A 19,356-nucleotide genomic window follows, 5' to 3' on the forward strand; every position below is an offset into this window, starting at 1 on the left:
ATTCCATGTGTGCGAAGTTCTCTGCACTTGTAAATGTATTATTTTATAATTTAAAGAATATATTTTATGTTCCTTATAACACAAACAAGATTATCATTGAACCAAAACCGCAAATTTGCTATTCTGCTACAAGAAATCGATTGAATGTGTGGAATGAAAGCAACACGATTATGTTTTTCTTATAGCTACATTCTCCAAACCCGGAAAGTCTACAGCTTTAAGATTTTGAAGAGAAAACCCTTCAAGATTTCAAATGGAGCAGCTTATTAAAGAAATGGCAAAAAAAAAACTGCTGAGTTGCTTGATGCCATGGCCACTGCAACTGTGCCTGTTGCATAAGAAGATGAATTCAAGTGCCTCCAGTGTGTGGGTGTGTGTGATACATGGTTAAATGATCAATACCCAATGCTGAGAGCTGAATCTTGTCCAATAACTGAAACTCATGACCATCATCCGAGGTGTTGCAAACTCCAATCGTAAGATGAATATCATTATAATAACCAAAGGCAATTTCCGAAAAATACGACCTGAGCTCAAAGTTGTTACAGAACGAAAGCAATGCCATTTTTATTTAATTTTTTTTAGTGAAGCAAAATCAAAATATTTAAAGGCCCATTTTCATCTGAGATCCTTTGCAGTCGTTTGTTTTTGTTTTGGAATCGCGTTATTGTTAAATGGCGAACTCTGATAGTCATTCACAAACACTATTAAAATAAAAACAAAGATTTGGTGAAGAACACAGTAAACAAATTTGCAGCTAAATATTTAAGACTGAAAAATCATAAATCGAGTCTGTGTATAAAACTTGTACAAAGCTTACTTGATCTTGAAGGAAATTGTTCGGCTTCAACACTAAATAAAATATAAACAAATGACCAATGTTTGCCAAAACTTATTTACTTTACGCATTTCAATTATAGAATAATGACTTGTACAAATGAGATCGCTTACATACATATCTCAGGATCTCAAGTAAAAATCAGTCAAATAATTATTCTCACCTCGGAAAAAAATCTCCCCGGAGTCTCTAGTTCCATCGTAGGAACAATACAATAACATTTCTGCAAAAGCACTGTCTGTAGTGTTACCGAAACCCATTGTTGTTTTCCTTGCCCTCCATAAATCATACACAGACTCTCGAAGTCGAATAACCTTTGCCGAGCCGGGCAGACCCGGCCTTCCTCTAGACCGCTTCTTCGGCGGCATCAACTTTTCAAATGACGTTTTTCACCGTCATACATGTAAGAATTAAAAACTATTTACTGATATGGATACTACGATAGTTTGTTGTTCGCACATGATTCAAGATGGAACTTTGAAAGCCCTAATTAGTAAGATGGAAGAAGATATCAAAGCGATTCCGCAACTTCGAGAAAAATAGCGTATTTTTCATATATGAAAAATGATCTGGGCGCGCAAGGCATCTCGGTTGAAAAGGGGCTTTTAAACAAAATCAGCTTCAAAAATTGCACCATGTGACTTTTCCGTATTTCTCTTTTATCTTAAAAAAAAAGAGGATAACTTGATCTAGCAAACTGAATCATGTTCAATGTGAAATACTTTCGATGGAAATATACCATAGCACGCGTGTTGTGCAGCAACAAAAATAGTCCATGGGCCAAAGTAGGTTCTCATTACCACTCAGGGGGGCGAGAATGAGTGTTACCTAAAGCAGTATCTTTAACATAATATATTATTTCAAAATTATTTTCGGCTCAAAGCCACAATTTTACGATTTTATTTGAAAAGAAACTAAATCAAAACATAGTGAAACTCGAAAGGCACCATGAATAATTTCCAAGATGGCGGCATCGCTGCCTGGTAGGTGCGTTGAGGTTCTTGTGCAACCTCCACGTTTTAAGGCGCACTTTGCCCAAAATCTAGAGCGATTAGGCTTCTAAAGGTCAAAGCTTATTAAAAAGAGAACAAAATAAAGACTAAGTATTATTTTCTGCGAATTAGCTTACATATTTACAAACATTCGAAAGCTGGTGATCGAATATGAACAAGTCATTTTACCATCACAAATCTTTGACTAATTGCTTGAGTTTCTTTGATCACATGTATCGCAAAATCCAAGGCTTATCAGCTGTTTGACCTGAGAGAAGCTGACGCCTTACATGCTCTTGGATAATAGAAAGCTTTTCGTTCTACCCCAACATCTCTACATCTCAAATGAAGGAAATTCAGCAAGCTTAAGCTGGCATGTATTTCTGTGATGCACTTCACCCAAATATTAGTAAGATGTTATGGCCTCCGAAACCTACCGAGCTATGTGATGGTGCTGTCAAATTTTCAGAAGTACTAGAGGCGTTTCTATACTCTCCTAACTGGCAACACACACATCTCAGCAGAATATTCTGATCGCGTCCGGCGCCTTGTTACCTCTTTTGGCCAGGACATTATTTAAGGAGTTATGGCCGGATTACAAAAACCACCCAAGCAAATACTGTTACCGTATGTCGAACAATGTTCAACTTATCCAGATGCCACACCGATGGGGGCATGAGATCGTTCCTTTGCCTGAAACTATCAAGCCATATATCAACGCAAAACTCCCGTGGGATAATATAGATAGATTGGAGGAGACCCTTTCTGGCGCGGGAACCAAAAAGCCAGTGGCTAGAATGGATTTAACATTTCTGTCCTTAATGAGGTTCAACTGTCTCACTGGCTGTCAACAGGTACCTCGCGAGTATCGATGTACCTGCTACTCACATGGCTACCGTTTACAAGGTTCTAGTGCAGTCGCTCAAGGTAAAGAACACGCTCGACTAGTGCATTGTGGTAGTCTTTGATGTTTAACGAGATAGCTCAACAAATAATGCTGAGAGAGATAGAGCGGAGGGGCTCAGAAAGCGTTCATTAATTTAGAATTTATATCTTTGAGATGGTTTTAATTTCTGCCATCTCTCTTGTTGTGGAAGAAAGAATAGGCCCTTTGCAGCTAGAGGTCACGTGCTTGGCAACACAAAACTGGAGAGCAAGCGCTCCAGTAAACAAACTCTCGTAAGAGGTCAAGCATATCTGGCTTTAGACAATAGTTTTCTGTTCATCACGCTCAATCCTTTTGAAATATCTACAAAGACTGTAAGATATTTACTAAGGCTCTCGTTCGGACCCGATTTTTGGATGAAAAGCACGATATTTTTCTTGAAATCGTAAAAAAACTGTCACTAACAACCCGCTCGACGGCTAAGAAACATGGCGGCTCCTCAAGGTATGTACTTCAAAAAATATACTTTTTTCTGCTTTTTTTTAGTTAGTGGACTTCTAAAGTCTATGAAAATAAGATATTAGATCGAAAATAGCAATCGAGTGGGATTTTACGGCATTTTACGCCCTATTTCTTACGATATTATGAGAGTAACGATATTATGAGAGTAATTATGCGTCTTACATTGAGACTAAACGCAATGCTAAAATTCACTGTAGATTTCGAAACTACCGACGAGCCATCAGGCCCGAGTAAGAAATCTTCGTACCATTGTTGTGTTCCCTTGTGTAACGGGGATTCTTGATATCATCCTGAATTAAAGTTACACCGCTTACCTGGCCGGGCAGGTAATGGATTGAGCGTAATGAACAGAAAACTATTGTCTAAAGCCAGATATGCTTGACCTCTTACGAGAGTTTGTTTAGTGGAGCGCTTGCTCTCCAGTTTTGTGTTGCTATGCAGTATCCAAGCATGTGACCTCTAGCTGCCAAGGGCCTATTAACTTTGGTAATGGGGCAGGATCCGAAGCTTTGAACTTTATTCGACACAAATATTCAGTACTTTTTTTATGTGCTGAAATTTGTGCCACCAGATAATAATATTGGTCAAGGCCTTCTCTGCAGTTTACCATCCCAAGACAAAGAAAATAGAACTTACCTTAACGTATTACCCGAATATCTCAGCGCTAACCCTAACCTTAATCTGAAGCCTGCCTAAAACACTCTACTATACATCTGCGCAAGCGCCAAGAGCCAAAAATTGCCAAAAGAGCCTCGTTTCGTCCAACGAGTTTCGACAAACCTCGGATCACTCACAGTTTCTTCAATCGTCACGATTTATAAGGGGATCCATCTGGGCACGGCACACGAAATCGAGTGCAACGAGGACGTTAAAAAGAACGAGCGCGCTCTACGCGAGATCGAGTATAACGAGCGCGTTCAAAAGAACGACCACGTTAACCTTAAAATCCAGTACAACGAGGACGTTAAAAAGAACGTCCTCGTTTCTACGATTTCATCGTATGGTTAAACGATCTTTCATAACATCGTGCTCATTGTCTAAGAACGTGTTCGAGCTCTTTCCAACTAATCAGATCGTTAACGATATCAGCCAAACGTTGACGATCTAATCGTGGAAATCCAAATCGTCGACTGAGGATGTCCACGTTGAACGGAGCACAAGCACAGAACGTGGGTTTTACGAAATTCCAGGTTACTTGATTTTCTTATTGTAATATCGTTAAACAATACGCAGAAAGAAAGAAATAGATTGAATAGAGCGGCAAAGGGAAGATCATGTAACCAATAAAGAGAAAAGCGCGGAGAATGATTCTTCAAAGACCAGCAGTTTATTGTACATTCATCACTACATTTCAAGGTAAATTCGCATAAGCACGTTTACTTGATAAGATTTTCTCTCACAGGTTTTTCTAGATATTGAACATGTACACGGAAAAACGCATGACGGGTAATTGTTCGAAAAAAACCATTTTTCCAAAAAACTTCCATGCTTGATTTTAACTGACAGAGAATTATTGCATCAACTTAACTATCAACAAAATCACCATATTTATTTCTCTAATTTGCAGCTCTCATTGTGATTAAAGCATTGACACCTGATAATTCAAAGTAGTCTTTATTTGATTGCTTTCAAGCCTCAAGAGGACTTGTTTGTCACGTCCTGCAAGATCCCTTAATATTGCACTTGGCGGGAATATAACTGAGACATTTTCTCCACTAACCATCCGGAACACAACACCAGCGTCTCTTCTTGGCTAGTGAGTACCCTCTGGTTTGAAAAATAAATACAAAACATATTATATTCCCAGGACTGGATAAGGCCAAAACCCAGCGAGACATCGCAAGATCAATGCGTTTTATTGAAAAAAACATGCAACAATCATCATGAAAAACATGCACGAGGCTCGTAATGGCATAGCGGAAACCTGTGACGGTCAAAAGTTCTAACAGGTCTGGGCATACATCATAATCGCAATAGATTCAAGGATTCCTAGTTCAAGTAAAACAAATGCTTAGGGAAATGAAAATCAACCATTTATATGCCTTAACGTTCATCGTCAGAATTCTACATTATCATAAGTATATTTTTTTGCCGCACCTATGGGAGTAAAAATATATAGAAAATGTCTTAGAATGTGTTTTAACTTAATCGTTGTCAGCCTCTTTGTGCCGATTATTCAAACGAAGCCTAGGTAAAACCTGACATACAGGGAAAAATTACTGAATGCTGATTGGTAAAAAAAAAGCAAGGCCTTTTTTTCTTAACTTTACCCCTTAAGGGGACCAAATCACTAGCTCCAGATTAGATGATCGCTAAAACACCAAAGGCCCGTATCAAATTGACCTATATATCGACTCCAATGTCTCACTGAACAGTTACCCTTCAATGGAAATAACTAGTACATATCTTTTTTAATCAACGACACAAGAGAGCACAAAACATACAAAAGCAATACAATACTTACCAGGGTTAGGGTACAATGCTGAGAAAAATCTTGGACTTTAACAATATACATAAATGACTTACCAAAACGTATTTAAATACGCTGAAATACAAAAAAAAGAGATGGGGTTAAGTCCTAAATAGTAATCTCATTCTTTTAGATCTCTAGAAAAATTAAATACAAGAAATTAAATAAAAAACCCATCTTCTTGACATAGTCCTCGCACGAGTTTACGCCTCTTCTCTGACTATTCCATACAGATCAATATTCCAGCCGGAAAATCGTCTTCCAGTTTCTTACACTCTTTTAATCATATAAACAAATTCTAATATTAATCCTTAAAAAACCCTAAACTCTAACCCTACCCCAAACCAATCTCTAACCAAACCCAAACACTAATCCCTAGCCCTGACCCTAAACCCAAAACCTTATCCCTAACCCTAACCCTAACCCTAAATCCTAACCCTAACCCTAAGGGTAAAGTATTATCTATTTCTTCTCGAACGTTAGGAGGATGTTTTCACTTACTTTTGTTGAGAGTTCAAATCTACGAAGGGAGGTCGAAATCCGTTGGTTTATTTGGACCGGAGACTCCATATCTGCCCACAGTTTTGGATCGGGGGGTCCAAATCAGTAGAGAGGTTCAAATCCGCTAGGACACTAGCTCTTTGGAGTGTACAAACTTAGAAGCAAGGACGATAATATTGATAATGATGATGATAAAGGCAATAGTTATGACAATCCCTGACAAACTAGCAAATGAAGCAATTCAAATATATAAAGAAAATCAAAGAAATGACCAATATATGATAGTTATTATATACCACAACACGAAGACCTGTAAACTCGTTGACATTGTAAAACAGTGCAAACGAAAAAACTGGCCAAAGGTAAGAGCCTGGAGATCGAAATAAGCCGAATTTGGTTAATGAAAACGGAACCAATCCCAGTTCTCATTGGAGTGGTTGGAACTATCAGAAACGACATGAAAAGTTAACAGGAAGCCTCATTGCCTCAATAAACATCAGCTGATATTACTTAAAGTGAAGTGAGATTGCATTTTACTTTGTAATTTTGCTACAAGTAAAAAATAATTATTGGACACCACACACCACTTGATTTCTATAAAAAATAGCTGGTTATATTTCGACCATCTTCAGTCGAGATCCCGGGTTGAGATGTATTTGTCCCATTGTTAGTGCTTGAGTTACAAGAGGTTTCCATATAACAATGAGTACAAATCAATTTTAAACTGTGTAGTAACATCTCGTTTTATGAGCGGGAGCCACTCGATGACAAGTTTCAGCAGATATCTAGATCTTTTCGGAGGAGGGTACTTTGATTAAAGTTTGCAGCATCGTTTAGAGAGTGCACTCGTATTTTCGAAACTGAAACATGGAATTAAAAATTTGCAATGAGGAACGTGTTTGGAAAAGGTCGTGTGTACTGTTTTTTTGCAGTCAAAAACGGTCAGCTAGTTTATTCGGATAGAAAAGAATTCTCTAGTATGGAAAATTCGTGTAAAGTTCATGCTAGCTAGCATTTTTCGTTCCCTAACATTTCGTGCAATCAAAATTTCAGCTGGGGAATACGAATAGATCTAATTCTTCTAACTATCGAAAACCTCATTTTAAACAGACCTCAAACATCATAAGTACATAAAAATTCCTTTCTACAATTTTTTGATGGTTTGGCCAGTTGGCTTTCCTTGTTGGATTACAACCTGACCCTCGTAAATGTTAAACAACAACAATAACATCCTTTATTGACCTTATTACACGACTCGGGCAGTCAGAGGGCCAATAACTAAAATCAACCAATCGAAATGCTCTATTGCCGGTCAATATTCTCTCAGTATTGGACCGGGCACTGTCCCGAATGGTCCCGAATGATACCGCACTTGTTTCCCTTTGAACTTCAGTCGTATAATAAATCTCATATTAACCAAGATTGCTCGGGACCGTACTGGAAGAATATCGGCCCTCGGTCTTTTTTGTACGGACCTCGCTGAGCTCGGTCCGTACTGTCAAGACCTCGGGCCGATATTATCCCAGTACGGCCCTCGCGCTTGGTTAATAAGATATATATATTTAAACACGATAGTATCTAAAGCAACAGATTTACTTGAGAGGCCCTTGATGTAAGATGGAGCTAAGTTATTTAATTATTTGTAAGCTAAAGTAGCTATAATATGAATTATTTAATTATGAAGCATAATCTCCCCAGATTTGAACATCAAAATTTCATAGAAAACGTTTTTTTAGTTCCTTATCATTTAACTTTTCAAGCTTGTCGGAGTCACTTTTCGAACGAAAGTATCTGACAGAATAAACGAATGATAGTTAAGTTTAGCATCTAAAGGAATAATCTATTGAACACATACATAGACAGGCTATTGGTTCACGAAAATTTCATTTGTTTCAATAGTAACATCAACAAGTTTCATAACGTTTTCTTTCTCAAGTTTTTGGTTTGATACGTGGAAGTTGAAATCTGTAAAATATCTGCCGGGAGTCACCCAAAGGTTTGAATTCTGGGAAAAATTACATTTACAGAGATCACTCTAAGTCATCGTTCAGATAGTGGCTTCAGTGGCATGCGACATTCATGACTCATCGTTACTTGTAAAAATTTTGAAAAAGGAGGGGCCCAAAAGAGACCAAAGACCAATCAGAAAAGCTATCATAATTTTAACACGCTGTCTGCATCCGACCAAAAAGCTCCTAGTCCGGCAAATATTTTGTAATGAGACACAATGAAGAATAAGGTTGTCTGGTGGGCTGTCGAAAGCCTTATCGAGATCTAATGATACAACACCCACTGAACGTTTCCCATCAAGATTTTATTTCCAGTAATTCAAATAGCCGATCAGAGTTGTATCACATCCATGACGCTTCTGAGTAGCAAACTGATGGCTCACAAGTGGTACATCAAGCTATTTGTACAACTGGTGCATATGGTCGAGACAATTACCAAAAACTGCGTCAAAGATCAAAAGATGGGTAATACGAAATGGGTCAATAACTTCTTTTATCTAGGTGTTCATTACCTTTGAAGACAGGTGTTGCCTAGCCATTTGTACCTCACCCATGCAAATGCAAAAGTTAATGAGCTCAGATAACGGTGTAATTTTGGGACACAAGCCGTTTACAGCGGGGTGATACTGGAGCGAGGAGAGATAAGCGAAAGTAGACTGGGGAGGGACACTTTTCACACCTTAATAATCTGTACCGTTGTACTTATGTCCCCTTATTAATTAGTGTAGCTATGTCCTCTGACGTAATGTGATACAGTGACCAATCATATGTTGCAATCTATTGAGCTAAACTCGGCCTGGAGACTCTTTGTAGTTGTGTCTTCGGGCAATAGAACTCATTTAAAGAGGTCGGAATGATTGGAAAATTATTTGACCTGTATTTTCTCGTAACAACAGATGAGCAAGCTCTTGCCGATTTCAGGGAAACTTGCTACCCAAGATCATTGCGAACGAGTTCACTGGGTTATCGCAGACACATTACTTTCCCTGAAGTTCTTCGTTACAGCCGTGAGATCGCATCCTTGTTCTAACGTAAACGCGGAAGAGCAACATGCCGTGTAAATAAAAAAACTTTTCCTGATGAAAAGATGCATGATTGTTTACGCTTAATTTGCAGAATTGCTTTCTTTTACGAGGATAAAGGTGAATACACGGTCCCTTTGTGGCTATTGTGGTCGCGTGGCATTATCACCTTAGATGACATTTTTGCTCTCGCTTGCAGGTCTTGGAGGGATTTTTCCTGTTTATAAAAGATGATCGGAGGTTTATGGAAATCATTTTCAGCAAGGTCTGATTTTCGGGGGCCACGGTTTTAGCTAAAACCGCGGCCCCCCAAAATATTTTTCTCGCCTTGCCTTACACGTTTTAAATTTTTCACAACTTCACTTCGCCTGTTCCTGTTCATAAGTCCGGCCAAGCCTGTATGGTCATTGGCCCCCGTAACTTTGGCTGATAAATACAGGCTTTAGTTATACTTGTAAAACTCCCTAATTGTCTACGACAATTAGACGAAACGCCTTGGAGGATTAAAAAAGGTTTTACAACTACTGTTCGCAGAAGTGCTGCTCACTAGTTTAGTCAAAAAGAACGAGCGCGTTCTACACGCGATCGAGTATAAAAATTTGTTCGTGACCTTTTGGCTTTTCTGTATGTGTAAGAGCCGATTGTCTAGAGGCAAAGTTGACCCCTGAGAGAGACCTTCTAAGATGCTTTCTAGGTGCCCTCACGCGTTGTTGCGTTATCTGAATTGCAAAAGGCTGTCATATTCCAATATTTTTGCCATATTTTGTTTTCGAAACACCGAACAAAAAACAACAACAACAACAACAACAACACACACACACACAGGAAAGGGTTAATGAGATCATTGACCAAACGACGGGGATGGGGGCAAACACATTATTGATGGCATGTTTAAACTGTTTTAACTGCCGGGTGATACAGTGTGACAAAGGACGATAAACGTTCGTGACCTTTTGGCTTTTCTGTATGTGTAAGGGCCGATTGTCTAGAGGCAAATTTGACCCCAAACAGAGACTTTTCTTTGATGCTTTCTAGGTGCACTCTCGCTTTGTCGCGTTGTTTGAATTGCCAAAGGCTGTTATAATCCAATATTTTCGTAATATTTTGTTTTCGAAACACCGTAAAAAAATTAAGTCACAAGAAAAGGTTAATGAGATCATAGACCAAATGGCGGTGATGAGGTCAAACACATTGATGGTATGTCTAAGGAATGGATTTCACACACTCCCAATCCACCTGGATGCGCAATCAGCCTTTGCTGAAAAAAAAATTTTTTTTACATCCGATCATCTCTTAAAAAAAGGGAAAATCCCATATGATACGCTTGTGGGAGCAAAAATACAATTTGACGGCGATAATGCGACGCGACCACAAAAGCAACATGGGGAGTCCGTGCCTGTCTGTCTTCACCTTTATTTTCACGCAGAACACTTGATCACAACGTCGCATCCTCCCCATTTGTAGAGAAATTGACTGCATCCTCTAATACTATTCAAAGTGAGGAGTTCACAAATTTCAATCAAAGTTATATTGTTGCTCTATATTCGCTGTGCTACTCTTTAATGAAACCATGTAGCTATTGGGATTCCAAAACGTTGTCCTATATTGTACATGGTGGTATAGAATTATGCACTAGTATGGATTTAACTAAAATGTGTAACAGCAGAAGATCAGTTACCGAAAACTGTTAATGTGTGTGGTTTACAAGTGACAGTACATACTAACTATAACGCTAAAAATGAACATTTACTCCACATCTTCCAAAGCAAAGACATTCTCATAGATTATATCATCAACAATAGCAAAAATACTGGGTTTTTGATGTCCTTTCATCATATTGTGTCAGTTGTATTTTTAATCCTACAAAAAAATCAAAGTATATTTATTGACTAGTGGTGTTTGACGTAACTCGATCACATGATACTCAATATTTTAAAAACATTAAGGGGGTTGATTCACTTGCTGGCGAGATAATCAAAATTCACAACAAATGCAAACCTCAGAATAACTTACAATAATTACAAAATACAATTTTTCACATGTTCATCTGAGCGTGTAAACCAAAATGAAAGAAAACAACTCCTAAAAAATCACAGACAGAGACAAAATTATGAGGGCATGGAACCTTCAAAAAAGAAAATATTATAAGAAAAAGCACAGTCACAGTACACTGCAAATAAACTTAAATCTGCAAAGCAAACAATCACAAAAGTACAAAACAATGCACACTGATGCAAAACAAGAGTTGTCAAACAAAAATGCTCAGAAATATAGAAAAATGGACCTGCAGGAATAAAAAACAGGAGTTGTCAAACAAAAATGCGGAGAAATACAAGGAATTGGAAGCTGTAGAAAAGCAAGAAGTTTTAGTTAAACATAAGAAAAAATACTCTAGTAATAAGAGTAAAGACGTACAAACTTGCATTGCACAGTTTCAAAAAAAAAAAATCAGAGAAGGCCCCAATTATATATGTTGTGTATGCAACAGTAGTCTATACAAAAAATCTGTCCTTAAACTCGCAAGAAATAAATACCCCTCTCAATTAATGTTTACAATAAGATCATCATTTGATGGGAATGAACACATCTTTAAAACATGTCACTCTAAAAGCATCTAAGGCAAAATTCCATCAGGCAATTACTAACAATTTATTTGTCGATGATATTCCTTTTGAGCTACAATGTCTTAAAAAACTGGAACAAATACTAATAGCACAGCGAATAGTGTTTCAAAAAATTGTGATTATGCCAAAAGGACAACAAAGGAAAATTAAACGGGCAATTTATAATGTACCAATACAATGTGATCAAACATGTAATGTCTTACCCCGCCCTCCTGAGAGGTCTGGCGTCATTACGTTAAAATTAAAGAGAAAGCTAAACTTTAGAGGACATCTTTATTTTGAGGCTGTCAGACCAGAGTTCCTCGAAGCGGCACTTACATGGCTAAAAAATAACAAAAAACTATACAAAGATATTACAATCTAGTGTGCAAACATTAATCCCAAATTCACTGATCTACAACAGACTGAAATTGAAGGTATTGTAGACTCTCCACAAAACTCTGTTTATGAAGACCATTCCACTCTTTATTCTGAACAGCCCTGGTGAAAAACCTCACAGGATCTTTAAGGATCTTGGAGGATTGTCAAAGACCTGTCAAGGATCCTTAAAGACGAGGATCTTCAAAGTATCCTAGAAGGATCTTTGAAGGATCTTCAAAGATCTTTATATGCAAAATCATGTGATAAAATCCTCAAGGATCTTATGACGATCCTCTCAGGATCCCACAAAGATCCTTGTAAAGATCCTATCAAACGTCTTAGTCAGGATCCTTCAAAGATCCTCAAGGACAAAACAGGGATATTTCAAAGATCTTAAAAGGATCCTATTAAGGATCTTAATAAGATCTTTGCTAGGATCCTCCAGGATTTGATATAGATCTTACAAGGGTCCTTATCAAGATCTTTGCAAGATCTTTGCAAGGATCTTACAAGATCTTTAACTGAAGAAAAACCAAGGATCTTTCAAAGATCTTAAAAGGATCCTTTGCAAGATCTTCTCAGGATCTTTGCTAAGATCCACAAGAATTTAATGAGGATCTTCTTACAAGGATCCTTATCAAGATTTTTCAAGATCTTTGCAAGGATCCTACAAGATCTTGGAAGAAAAACCAAGAATCTTTCAGAGATCTTGAAAGGATCCTGTCCAAGATCTTTTTAAGATCTTTGCCAGGATCCTCAAGGATCTTATAATATCTTTAAAGAAAAACCAAGGATCTTTCAAAGATCTTAAAAGAGTCCTTTGCAAGAGCTTTTCAGGATCTTTGCTAAGATCTTCAAGGATTTAATGAGGATCTTACAAGGATCCTTATAAAGATCTTTTCGAGATCTTTGTAAGGATCCTTAAAGATATTTGAAGAAAAAATAAGGATCTTTCAAAGATATTAAAGGATCCTTTCAAAGATCTTATTAAGCTCTTTGTAACTATACTTCAAGATCTTCAAGGAAAAAATGACGATCTTTCAAGGGGTGTCTCGAAACTTCAGACCTCAGACCTCAGACCTCGAAACTTCAGACCCCTTGAAAATTGATTGAGATTACGGTTTTAACGCAGTTAAAAAAAGAAAAGTGATTGAGATTTATGTTTTAACACAGTGAATGAATATTTAGGGCCTATCCGCACTAGTGACAAATTTTCTGTTATCATCAACACTGTATAATAATAATAATAATAATAATAATGATTTAAACATATTTATACAGGATTGCTGCTTCAGTTTAGGAAAGAAAACTGCTATCAATGCAGGTTCTGTTAAAAAAAAAATAAATCAATAGAAATCAATTTAGAGTAAATTATAAAATAGTTACAATAAACGAAAGTAAATTCGGACAATAATAAATTCTACGAATTATTAAAAACTATTTAAAATCATTAAAAATATTTGCACCTTAATAAAAAAAAAGCGCGCTTGGTGCATTCTAATTTAACTTTTTCTAAAATAAGACCATCATTATTTCTAGTATTGTAGCGGTGAATGTCGCGAATTCTTGATTAAAATAATTAAAAAGATAACTGGGAACTCTATTTGCAATGCACTCATTAACAAAGTATAAGTGCGAATGGTTTCTCGCGACTTGAAATATCGGATCTAAATCATCAGATATTTCCGAGGGGTTCATAGTATAGTTCTCACTGATTTAGGAGTATAACCGTTAAACAAGATTAAAGAAGATAAGTGCACAGAAAACGCATTATTCTGGCACTTAACATGTAGGACATCGATCGTTGCACTGTCCGGAGTTCATGTTTTCCTTTTTTCAGAGATTACACCCGAGAAAGTGAAATAATTTTGCCATTGTTGTTGTTGTTCTCGTTTTTGTTTTCAATAAAAATATAGGTAACCCTTTACCCAGCTGTCTCGCAACAATCCCGCGTTGATAATTATCAACGCGGGATTGTTGCGTGACTTGTCACTTAGGGTTAGTCATGATAGTTACCGTAAAAAAACATTCATGTAGAACTGCGTTTACAATTTTAAACCAACCTGGGATCACCTTTAAAGGATGCTTTCAAAAATCTTACTAAGATCTTTGTTAGGATCCTAGAGGATTTCATAAGAATCTCACAGAGATCCTTGTCCAGATCTCCACAAGATCTGTGCAAGGATCCTTGAAGATAGATCCTTTGGAACAAAACAAGCATCTTTCAAAGATCTTAAAGGACCTTTTCAGAGGCTGTGATCTTTGTTTGAGTCCTCAAAGATATGTTTTTCCCGCCCTTGGTAAGTCTTAGCCGGAACATTGACAAAGAACTACAGCATATCTAACAGCATGTTGTAAATAGAAGGCAATATAATAATAGGAACCAAGTGGGTTACAAGAATCTGGAGGTTCCAGCATTTTTTAGTGTTCAGATCATTTGGGGAAAAGTTGAGCAAAAATAACCTTAAGTGGAAACATTTAACTTCCTTGCAAAACTTTGGTTTTTATCTTCATTTTTAATTTCTTCGGTGATTTGGCACTAGCAAAATTACTGAGTATTCGTGAAGATAAAAATGAAGGCACAACTAGCTGCTAATTTGGTGTCGGCATACATCATGATGATCTGCATCAAATCAGTGGTCAGCATTTTGAATTTGACCTTTGAATCATTTCACAATGGACCTTGTTTGCCGCTTTTAGGCAGTTCATCAGCGTTTTTTTTTAATGGAAACAAGCATTTTATTGTTCGTTTCATTGGCAAGACATATTTCAAAGAAATTTTAATGGATTTGTCGATAGAGATCATTATAAGGACGGCGAAAGACGTGTGGATCGAGATCAAGAGTCCTGCAAGAAATTTGTAAGTTAATGGATGTCAGACCTATACTTCGAATGAAAAATAGACTAAGGATTTAGAAAAAAAGCACTTTCATTGACATATTCTTTCATTGTTTTGCATTACGAGCTCAAAGATTCCTTTTAAGAGAGCGCCACCCATGTAAAACTTTTTACGGTAAATTTATGGAACATTAATTAAGGTGGCTCGTACTGGTTTCCTCGCGCGGGGAATAGATAACTCTTGCGTCACGCGCGAGAGAAACTTGCGAAAGAAGCGCGAGATTAAAAGACGAAAATTTAAAACAAAGACGGCGGCGCGAGGATTTTTTTTTCTACTTATGTGAGAATTTTACCTAAGAGCTTGTATTTGATGTGTTGAGCGGCCACTGTGAATGCAGGAGATAGAAACTAAAGTAAAGAAGACTATTTTCGGAGAAGTAAAAGTTGCTTCACTTCACATTTAAAAGAAATATTCAACCGATATGAAATCTTGCGACGGCGAAAAAAGGAGAACTCAAGTGAAGGATAATCTACCTGAAGAGGAAGAAGACTTTGAAACTTCAAGGAAAATAATATGATATAGCCAGAAGTCATGTGTAGGATTTTTAAGATGAGCCTGGGAGGCTGTCTTTGACGGCTTTTTAATGATTTTCTTAGCAGTAAACATCTGTATCGTCTGTAAACATCAGATCGTAGGTGCTCGCGCGAGCACACGCAATTGTCAGCGGTAGCTAAAACAAATCATGAGCAAATGTCGATCTTATAGAATCCAGATTTTTAAATGCGTGAGAACGCGCGTGGAAATTGCTAAACTCACGAAAGCTATTGCATGAAAACAAGTCCGGTGACCTCTTCTTTTTATTGTTCCAATATGATAATAACATCGAGAGGAATCAGAAAAAAAAACTAGAAAATTCTACGGAAGGAAATTTCTGATGTGTGAAAATTGGCTTTTTCTAGATTTTCTGAAATTCCGCTCCGGGTTAGTTTTCGAATTATTTAAGCCACAAGCTAAAAAATGCGTCTGAATACGCCTATGAAAGCGTTGCCATGGAAACTGCTAGTGACGAAATGACACCTATTTTTGGATAACCAATGATTATATAATTCAACCCTGCAAAAGTATTCAACTGGCCTTGGTTAGTCTTTCCGTTGTATTCTTTCGAAGTTACAAACCATCAAAAGGATGAAAACCGGTACAAGCCACCTTAAGCCCACATTTGTATGTCTTCTCATTCCTTTTCTTTTTTTCTTTTTTTTTTAGGGTTATACTCATCATTTTGGAATATGATGCGATTAAAGCTGTATGCAGTGAAGTAACTTATTCCTAACCATTGCTCCTAGCTCCGACGAAGGGCTAACGCTCGAAACGTCAGCTTTTGTAATCGTTACGGTGGTCAATTTACTAACTTTGTTGATATATCCAAATTATTCCTAACCATTGTTTTGAACTGTGGTATCCCCCAATTCCTAGTAATGAGAAAACCTTTACTCTGATGAAAATTTAAATGCGAGTCAGATCACGTACGGTAGAAAGGTTGGTCTTCAGGGAGCACAGCAGATAGTAATCACCTTAGACCTTTGTATATATATAAGAAATATCTTGTGATAAGTGTATACTTAACTTTAAATTATCAAAACACTGTAATTTGTGGACAGAAAGACTATCAGGGTAAGAAATAAATCGGAGTGTTATAATGAAACTACCTCTAGATTTCTAGTGAATTTGTTGACATGATTAATTTTCAGCTTGCTTTGTAATATCTTAGGAATGGATTTATTATAATAGATTTTTGCTGGCTGAGTATCTGTATCTAGCAGGATATCCTGTGCAATGTGTTATAAGTTATTGTAGTTAAAAACATGATCTTGCAATATAGTGTACATGAATCTTAACTAAGATCAATTTTAACAACTTACAGCAAGTTTAATTTTTTTTCTACATTTCCCACTGTCTTATTAGAAGCTATATTTGTTTAATTAACCCTGTGTTAATTACACTATTATTCCTTAGTTAGAACCCTATTGAATAACTTTTGCATCCATTGTTATCCACATAAGTATTTGTTTATTTTATTAGGAGAAAATCATGAAAGGAGTTTTGTTATTAGACCTCATTATATTATAAAGCTACACAAACTGTTGAGTTGTTAACTTTCCTTGCATAGTTTTTCTTTCCTTTTGTCACCTTTTTCCTTTTTTCCTTTTCTTTTCCTGTTGTCACCGATGCATTTAACAGCTCGCTGCAACAACATAAAGTACCATCCTCGGAAGATGGCAGACATCAAGCCTATATCTAAGGAGTCTCCATTGACTTGCTGCACCCAGCTTCGGCCAATTTCTTTAACTGCTATTATCATGAGACTTTTTGAACGATTGGTCTATAGGTTTGGACTTTCCAGTATTTGCAATGATTATATTGATTGAGATCAGTTTGCCTATCGTGGTGGCCATAACTCTACTATGGCATTAATTAAATGTCAACACACATGGTTAAAATGGCTTGATGGTAATGCCGATTTTGTCAGAATTTTTTCCTTCGACAATCACACAATTCCCTCTGTAGTAAATTAAAGCAAGTTAACATTAATCCATATATTATTAATTGGCTTATTAGTTTTTTAAACCATAGAAAGCAGAGAGTTGTTGTTGATGGTCATAGTTAACAACTGTTCACAGAAGTGGAGGTGGTTAGTGGTGGATATTTACCGAGCCGCGAAGCGGCGAGGTAAATATTCACCGCTAACCACCGACACTGAGGTGAATAGTTGTTTTAGTATATACTAAAACAGTGAGATAATATACACCACCAAAAATTGATTTTAATTCATACATTCCAGCAACGATTCCAACATTTTCCCGCGCGTGACGATCCAACGCCGCTCGGATCGCGGTAAGTGATTTTTTGTTGTAAAACCTGCCGTCCCGTTTTTTCGCTGACAGATAAAATTTCTGAAGACATTTTGTTTAGCTCTGGTGGCGACATTTCCTCAAATAGTGTTGCAAACTCTTTCTGTATTTGAAACCATCATGATTCTGTAAAAAGTACCATTTTTAAGTTAAAACTTTGTTTTTCAAGTGAACAAGTGAGGTTACGCAAGATTAATTTGCATTTGTAAACAAAACCTTTTTCATTGGTTTTTATCGATGCACTCCCGGTTACCATTACCTTAAACACGGCCAAACCAAATTTAGTCGCTTTCTGTGTTTTCAGGGACTGCTTCGTCGTTATTTGAGTGATTTCTTCGCTTGTCACGGATGCAAACCGGCACGCCATTTTTTCCCGAGTTGCTCGGAGGTAAATAGCAAAGGATATTCGGAGTTTGGCTAGCCAATCAGAGCGCGCCTTCAACGCTATCCACTGTTTTAGTATATACTAATACTGAATATGTTTCTATAAATAGGGGTGTTCCTCAAGGTACAGTCCTGGGGCCTGTCTTATTTTCTATTTTCATTAACGATATCAAAGCTGTTAATACTATTAAGAATCTTCTAGTTAAATTTGCCGATGATATAACTATTAGTTTACCAATCAAGGCAAATGTAGGCTTAGATGAATCCGAAACGGAAGTCCTATCCTTTATTGAATGGTCCGAGAACTGCATGAAAGTAGAGTTGACAAAAACATGGGAACATCTTTTACGAGGAAAGACTTCCAAGACACCTCCTGAACCACTCGAGATCATAGGGAGGAAAGAAAAACTGAAACTATTGGGTGTTACCTTTGAGCAAGTGCCAGTTAATCGGGACACTCCTATTGATTATCTACTTAGTAAGGCTAGCAGTAGGTTTTATATTTTAAGAATATGTAAATATTAAGGCTACTCTATTGAGAATTCGGACTTACTTTTTCAAAGTTTGATTCTTTCAGTTTTTACATATGCTATTGAGGTCTGGGGGTGTGCTTTTTATAGTAAATATTTAAGTAGAATTGATAAGCTCTTTGCCAGGTGTTATAAGCTGGGTTACTGCTTAAAGCAGCACAGTATCTTGGATATCCGTTGTGCTAGAGATAAGAAATTATTGCAAAGGATCTCTTCCACCAACACTACGTTGAGCGATCTCTTACCTCCCCAGAGAACATGGCAGTTGAGAACTAGGTCGCATAATTATATTTTACTTAAGGTTTAGACAAGCCGTTTTAGATCAGTTTTCATTAATAGATGTCTTTTCAACAGTAATTAATACCTTTTCTTTTTCCTTATTTATTCGGTTCATGTTAATTGTTGCACATCTTTTTGCACAATAATTCTTAATAAAGACCTTTATTATTATTATTATTGTTTGCCTTTTG

Source organism: Stylophora pistillata, chromosome 4 (assembly GCF_964205215.1).
Source record: "Stylophora pistillata chromosome 4, jaStyPist1.2, whole genome shotgun sequence".
NCBI classification, from domain to species: Eukaryota; Metazoa; Cnidaria; class Anthozoa; order Scleractinia; family Pocilloporidae; genus Stylophora; species Stylophora pistillata.